Source organism: Culex quinquefasciatus, chromosome 2 (genome assembly GCF_015732765.1).
Source record: "Culex quinquefasciatus strain JHB chromosome 2, VPISU_Cqui_1.0_pri_paternal, whole genome shotgun sequence".
NCBI classification, from domain to species: domain Eukaryota; kingdom Metazoa; phylum Arthropoda; class Insecta; order Diptera; family Culicidae; genus Culex; species Culex quinquefasciatus.
Window position 1 is genome coordinate 223255498 of NC_051862.1, and position 7582 is coordinate 223263079.

At 37.3% G+C, this 7582-nt stretch overlaps 1 protein-coding gene across 1 annotated transcript in view; it reads right to left on the reverse strand.

Moving 5' to 3' along the window:
* LOC6033604 (cadherin-related tumor suppressor) overlaps nucleotides 1-3726 on the reverse strand; it is a 165205-nt gene extending 161479 nt beyond the window's left edge. Inside the window, exon 1 of the mRNA XM_038251105.1 lies at nucleotides 3107-3726. The gene's annotated coding sequence lies outside the window, so the exon portion shown is untranslated. The remainder of the gene's footprint in view (nucleotides 1-3106) is intronic.
* Between the last annotated feature and the right edge of the window lie 3856 nt (nucleotides 3727-7582).

A 7582-nucleotide genomic window follows, 5' to 3' on the forward strand; every position in this document is an offset into this window, starting at 1 on the left:
CGTAAATAACACTTAAGTGCTTATAACTTTTGATAGGGTTGTCAGATCTTCAATGTTTTGGACGCATTAGAAAGGTCTTTTTAATACGCAACCTACGATAGGTCGCATGAGAAATCCGGACAACGTTTCCATCAAAATATCTGAGATCCGGCCTCCAAAAAGTGCATAACTTACTCTGAAGTGCTTATAACTTTTGATAGGGTAGTCAGATCTTCAATGTTTTGGACGCGTTGGAAAGCTCTTTTGCATACCTATCCAACGATATGTCGCATGAGAGATCCGGACAACGTTTTCATCAACATATCTGAGATCCGGCCTCCAAAAAGCGTATAAATAACACTTAAGTGCTTATAACTTTTGATAAATTTGTCAGATCTTCAATGTCTTTAATGCATTGGAAAGGTCTTTTAAATACCTTTCTGAAAATGTATAGCATGGCGGGTTTTCTTACAAAAACCACCCTTTTTACAATCTTCCGGACTTTTGTTAAAATCGTTTTTTTAGCATAACTTTTGAAGTACTTAACTAAACTGCATAATTTTTAATAGCGACTTATGGGACCCCAAGACGGATCGAACGACGCCAAAACGGACAAAATCGGTTCAGCAAATGTCGAGATAATCGAGTGACAATTTTTTGATCAACATCCCACCACACACACAGACATTTGCTCAGAATTTGATTCTGAGTCGATAGGTATACATGAAGGTGGGTCTAGGAGGTCTAATTGAGAAGTTCATTTTTCGAGTGATTTTATAGCCTTTCCTCAGTAACGTGAGGAAGGCAAAAAATGTAAATTCGATTGTAAATCGATAGTCCATAATTATTTTATTGCCCCCTGATTTGTGAATTATGAAAATTTAGCTTGAAATTTATCTTTTCTTCAGTTACAGTTACAGTTAAACAAACCAAAATTAGCACCCTTAAGCCACGTATTTTGTGTCATACTTTTCTTCGAATATTAAAAAATTAGCTTAAAATTTATCATTTCTTTATTTTTTAACTGTTAATAAATCAAACAAAAACTTGAAATGAAATTTGCAATGGCCTACATTATTCTGACCCCACCTTTGATATAAAAATTCAGAATCACTTTAAAGTAGTTTCGGGGTCAACAAAAAAAATAAGACAACGAAAATAAATCCATGGTTCGATTATCCGAAGTGAAATTTTGCCAAGCACTTCGGATAATCGAGTCTGGACTGTTTTGAAATGTTAGCGTCTAGTTGTTTGAAATTTATTGAATAAAAATAACTGGCGTTAAATATTCTCATTTGTTGAGGAAATACCTGAATTCATTTATCATTGAAATACATTTTTATCCCAAGGGTGTAAACATTATATTTTGATCCCAATTCGTTTAGATAAATTTATTACGAGAAGACAAAAATTACACAATCTTAGGAAGACAAAAACTACACAAATTTTAGACAAGATAGAAATTACACAATTTTAGTCTCTGAATAAATGTCACAAGTTTTGTGTTGTTCAAAAAATCTGAATTCATCCTTAATATTGAATTACATGTTTAACCTTGTTCACTTGGTTAAAAAAAAATCTCATTTTTCGAAAATTTGTAAATTCTATAAAAAATAAATGTTACAAGCTTTGTGTTGTACACAGAGATATTTCCTAGGCAAATATAACAATTGCTTAGTAATTTTTTTTATAACTTTACATCTTTACTACGAAAAGTTGATATTTGCAATTGACCAAAAATTCTTAAAAGCGAGAAAAAAGATTGAATAATAAAATACTTATAATACAAGAAACCTTAAATTTAAAGAGATTTGCAAACAAGAATAACTAGAATTATGTTAGCTCTCAATTGAAAATATTACGAAGAATTTAACAAATTGCTCTTATTTTGCATAATGAAAATGGCGCCTTATATAATAGAAAAACATCACTATATATTTTCTCTACATCAAATGGTCACGTTTTGAATTTTCGGAAACCAAATTGTATCAATAAAATATTTTTTGCAGGCATAAAACTAAATTTTAATAAATCAACCAATTCCCTAAAAAAAAGTTTTTTAAGGTAAAAGAGTTCACTACAAAACATCACCCAATATTAATCATAAAAATACACCTTCAGAAGGAAGCTTACCAATTTGAGACAATTTGGAAGCAATCTGGACGCGGACTCATCTTTAGTTTGAAAAAATATCCTTAGATCTTGTCTGAAATTTGCTCTTGAAGCCACATTCTTGTCGAAGAGTACATAGAGTCACTTCATTTTAGAAACTCAGAAACTTAATCAATAAATAATTGCCCAAATTGTTTCTGTACATAACATAAAACAATATAGCTATGAAAATCTATTCAAAGCGTTCCATGAGCGATTTTCGATTTCGCAGCTGAAAGACGCATCATTTTTCAAATGGCAACCCTTCCCTCAACTTATTCGTTTTAACAAAATTTTAATTGAAATCCTTTTCTTCGTTCCATTCAGCAAAACTTCTAACAACCAACGCACTTGAACAACAGACACAAAAAACGCGGTCTCATCGGCACCAGTCTGCTCTTATCTTGCGCACTTCAAACAAAACTTCCAACTCTCAAATTCTCGTGAGATTTTCCGACTAGTTCGTGGTGCGTTTTGTTTGTGTCCATTGTGTGTTGAATATTTATTATCCTTTTTTTTGCTGCTGCTGCCTTCGAGACGTCGCCGACGACGTCCTTTAGGGTGCGCTGCCGAGGTTCGACGGTTCTAAAATAAATTCGCATTTTTAATTTCTTACAAACCGTGGAAGATGCGATGATGATGAAACGGTATCCCTCTTCGGTTTTCTCACCACACAGACGTTATCCATCATCGGAATCACTCTGCGCTGTCGATGCAGCCTAAACTTGAGCCTCACATCCTGAGCCTTCTCAGAGTGTTCCAAGCAGCAAGTGTAATAGATGGAGACGGAGACGGAGACGATGACTCGACGGGACCAGGGAGAGACCTCAACGAGCGAACAGAACAGAAGCCGAGGCAATAATAACATCCAGAACGTGTTACACGTCGCAAAATCGAATTGCATACATTTTCATAAATTATCTTTTTTTTTCTCTTATTTTAACTGCTCCATTTTTTAAACTTCTTTTACCTTTACCTTCTGGGCTTTCGATTCCTTTTAGTAGTGCAGAGTATCTCGAAGCAAACAAAAAAAATCAGTCAAAGCACCGTCACTGGCAATAGGTTTTTGCCCTCCTCTCCAAAACAATTCCAGCGATTTTTCACCAAATTCCTTCGTATTGTAATTTATCTCTCCGTCTGTTTCTTCCTTTTCTTTCCACCTGTGCGAGGTGCTTCCCGTCTAACAGCAATCACTTCTCCGTAGAAAATGCACACAAATCGACCTCTCTTCACCTGGATCGAGTACTACAACGCAACTTCTTCCACTCTTCCACCACAGACAACCGGATTAGTTTCGTTGAATGGCCACACTTTGCGTAAAAAAATCCGTCACTTGATCACACTTTACAAAAAAAAAGCTCAACCACATCCAACAACCAGGGAAGGAATCTTCTATTGCTCCTTCTTCTTCTTTCTCCTCCTGATCGCGCGCACTTTTTTTCCCCACCACACTCACAGCTTCTTCGTCTTATTCTGCTTCTTCCCGCCCCGGGGACGACAAAGATGGGGTTCAAGAGTGGTTTCCCGCCGGTAGGTCGCGACGGCGCAAGGGTCTTCGCGCGAACACAACTCCGCACTCTTCTACACAATCTCGCGATCAAGTCGGAACTGAGCGCAGGTCGGAAAAAGTTATGCTTACCAACCCCAGCCAAGACGATGATCACGGAGAGTTTCGCTCTCTCGCGCGAAAGATCGCGCGAGGATCGCACGCAAACAGAGACGTGGACGCTGGACATACAGGTGAACATGTTTTCGTGAGATTGGAGAAATTCTTGGTTTATGATCTCGACTAACTCTCTCGCTCCCAAAATGCTTTTCAGTGGTGGTAGTGTTGTTTATGCGTAGAATTTATCTTCACGCTCCAGTGGGTTTTATGTTGGGAGCGCGCGAGCGAGATGCTTAAGGTTTAGCTCTGAGCATGAGAGCATAAATAAAAGCATTGGAATGTTCGGAGAGCGCAACGCTCGGAGAGGTAATCGAGCGTTTCGTTTTGGTGCGAAGGTCCACGCGAAAACGATACAGAAAATGTTATAGCAGATAGAGCAACACAAATCAGGTTTCTCCATACGTTCATGAGGAACAGTGGGAACGATGGAAACGCATGGTGTTTCAGCCAGTCAAATCTTTTGTTATGTTTTTTTTTTTCAGAAATTAGCTTTGTTCTTCTTTTGTTTGTATCCTCCACGTCTCAACTTTTATGGCTCTATTTTTTATCTCTTTTTTACTATAGCACTTCCGACTATTTTATGCTTAGCTCATGTTAGTCTCTAGAATTTTCTAGAAATTTCATTAGAGATTTTTTATTTTGTTTTTTTATTTGGATGGAATTTTTTTCATTCATTTTGCATCATTTTTTCCGACACAATTTTGAGGGATGGTCATACAAAAACGGCTTGGACATGGACATAGGACATTTAAGAATAAATACACAGGCAAAAATAAATATTAAAATCAAACATATGGCATAATAATATTTATAAAATTAATTTGTAGATACAAAATCTTATTTGCAATAAAACATAACTTTATTGCTTTTTGATAGAGTGCACCGTTTTTTGTTTCTATAAGCAAATATACAAAAAAAAACGTTTAGTTTACTTTTCATTTACACAAAACAAACAAAGAGTTTTCTTCTACAGACTTTGTTGATTGGAGTGCCGGTTGCTGAGTTACGCCTTTTAATGTTTACATTTTGGGAAAATGAATTTTCCTCGGTGTTACCTAATGAATCATTTTTCACCTGAAAATTGTTAGCCCATTTTTATTGAAAATTTAATTTAAACAAACATGGCCGCCAAATGGCCGAGGATGATGATTTCCAGAGCCTTAAGCACAGATTTCTTTACTTTTTTCAAAACCACATTAACAGTTCTTCTTGGTGTTCGTTTTTTGTAATCCAGTAATACACTTCTGATATCGGATTTAAGATTTATTGTAATTTGGGATTACCTAATCCTGTTTTAGTGTAGGGGAAATATACCCATTTTAATCACTCTAAGCCGTTCGACCGATTCTCATCACTTCTGCCGTTTTCCGCTATTAAATCAAAATTTTCAGATGTATCAACAATGGAGAGTTACTTGCTCACTTTTATTTGAGGTATTTACTACTTTGGAACAGGCCAAACACTTTATAAAAGCTGTAATTCATGATCAATGTGCTGATAGGCCGATAATAGAAATAGGCTGAGAAAGGGTATAGTTCCCCTATTACATTCCTATCAGATTAGCTATTACTTTATTTGTAATTCTGAATTACAAAAAAAAAAAAACGAATGGTGTAACTTTGTAATTTGTGATTGAGGGAAATATACCCATTTTAATCACACTAAGCCGTTCGACCAATTCTCAACACTTTTGCCGTTTTACGCTATTAAATCAACATTTTCAGATGTATCAACAATGGAGAGTTGCTTGCTCACTTTTATTTGAGCTGTTTATTACTTTGGAACAGTCAAAAACACTTTATGAAAGCTTTAATTCATGTTCAAAGTGCTGATAGGCCGATAATAGAAAAAGGCTGAGAAAGGGTATAGTTCCCCTACTTGTCGAGAGATTTTTTTTGCGCTGCAATTTTTTACACTCGGCTTGTTGAACAATTTTGATGGTTGTCATTTTGAATAAGCTTCTATTTTTTCACAAACACACTCTCACTTCAATTTTGAAAAGAAAGACTTGCACCACCACTTATTAGCGCATAGCTCGTTCGTTTGAATTCTGCCGATTTCACATTTTCCATGACTGCATTCAAAAGATTGTTGTCACCACACATACTCATACAAGCAAGAAAGAGATAGGAAACGAGACATAGCGTGTGTGTCAACTGACGGTCGCATCCGAATGACGATCATGACTGGCGCTGTCAGGGAACATTCAACGATGATGATAGCTGACTCCCAAGCTCTGTCAAATATTAACAATAATTGTCAGTGACGACCCCTTTGCATGTTTCCAAAAAAAGAAGGGGCGATCCGATTTTGCTGAAATTTAGGATTCTTTCAGAAATATTGAGATAGCGAAAATCGACAAACAGAGAGTCAACAGTTTCCTAATTTGATTTTGGATAATACCTTTAAATTTCCATTTTTTTTATATCGATCAACTGACCGTTCTGAGTAGTGCGGTTCCTGTATGGACGCGCAGTCCTGTTTTTTCGTGTTATTTTCCGTCTCTTTTGTGTCTCTGTTCGAGTGCATGGGGTGATTGGTCATTATAATTAAATAATGGCATCAGTAGTGTGGTGCCTGTGTGGACGCGCAGTCCTGTTTTTTCGTGTTATTTTCCGTCTCTTTTGTGTCGCTGTTCGAGTGCATGGGGTGATTGGTCATTATAATTAAACAATGGCATCAGCAGTGCGGTGCTTGTGGAGACGCGCAGTCCTGTTTTTTTTCGTGTTATTTTCCGTCTCTTTTGTGTCGCTGTTCGAGTGCATGGGGTGATTGGTCATTATAATTAAATAATGGCATCAGTAGTGCGGTGCCTGTGTAGACGCGCAGTCCTGTTTTTTTTTTCGTGTTATTTTCCGTCTTTTTTGTGTCGCTGTTCGAGTGCATGGGGTGATTGGTCATTATAATTAAACAATGGCATCAGCAGTGCGGTGCTTGTGGAGACGCGCAGTCCTGTTTTTTTTCGTGTTATTTTCCGTCTCTTTTGTGTCGCTATTTGTGTACATGGGGTGATTGGATTTCTTCTTCTTCTTTTTTTCATTTATTTTTTTTCGCGCGTTCGTTGGCCGATGAATTTTATTTTTGTTCTCTTTACATAGTTTTCGATAGAAACTATCCGATTTTTGTTTTTTGAGACAAGCAAGTCGTATTGCTGGATCAAGTCCTTTCCATATCATCGAGGATCGGAAGGCACGTCGACGGATATGTTTTAAGGCTTATGATATAAAATAATTTTAATGAATGAAGCCCTTCCTACATCACCGTTGATCGGAAGGCACGCCGACGGAGAATTTCTGGAGAATCGCGGTCGAATTAATACTATATTTAAATCCCTAGATAGGTATCTTTCCGCAGCCGGCTGCCTAAGATTTTTAAAATTTCAACCGATAAACAAATTGCTCATGGTCGCATCACCTACCACAGTGAATCCTGACCTCATACCCATCTTACTAACCCCTCAAAACTCATGTGATACTTTGTCGGAGACGCAGTCGATTTGGCGGTCCCATCACTCAAGTATCAGACTAACATTCCCATCCACTTCCCCATGTCTTACCACTGGTCGTGGCCGGCGTCGGTATTGATCAGCACGATAGGGACCTTTGAAAATTGCGAAGGGGTGATGATTGGTTCCTACTTTTCATCTGTGGTCCACGGAGCAATGTTTGGGGGTCCTGGTCAATAACGAAGTAGCAGCTACGGGTAGACACCAATGCTATGCTATGCTATATCGATCAACTGACCGTTCTGCTGGTATGAATGTTCTCAATTGCTTATTTCCGAAAT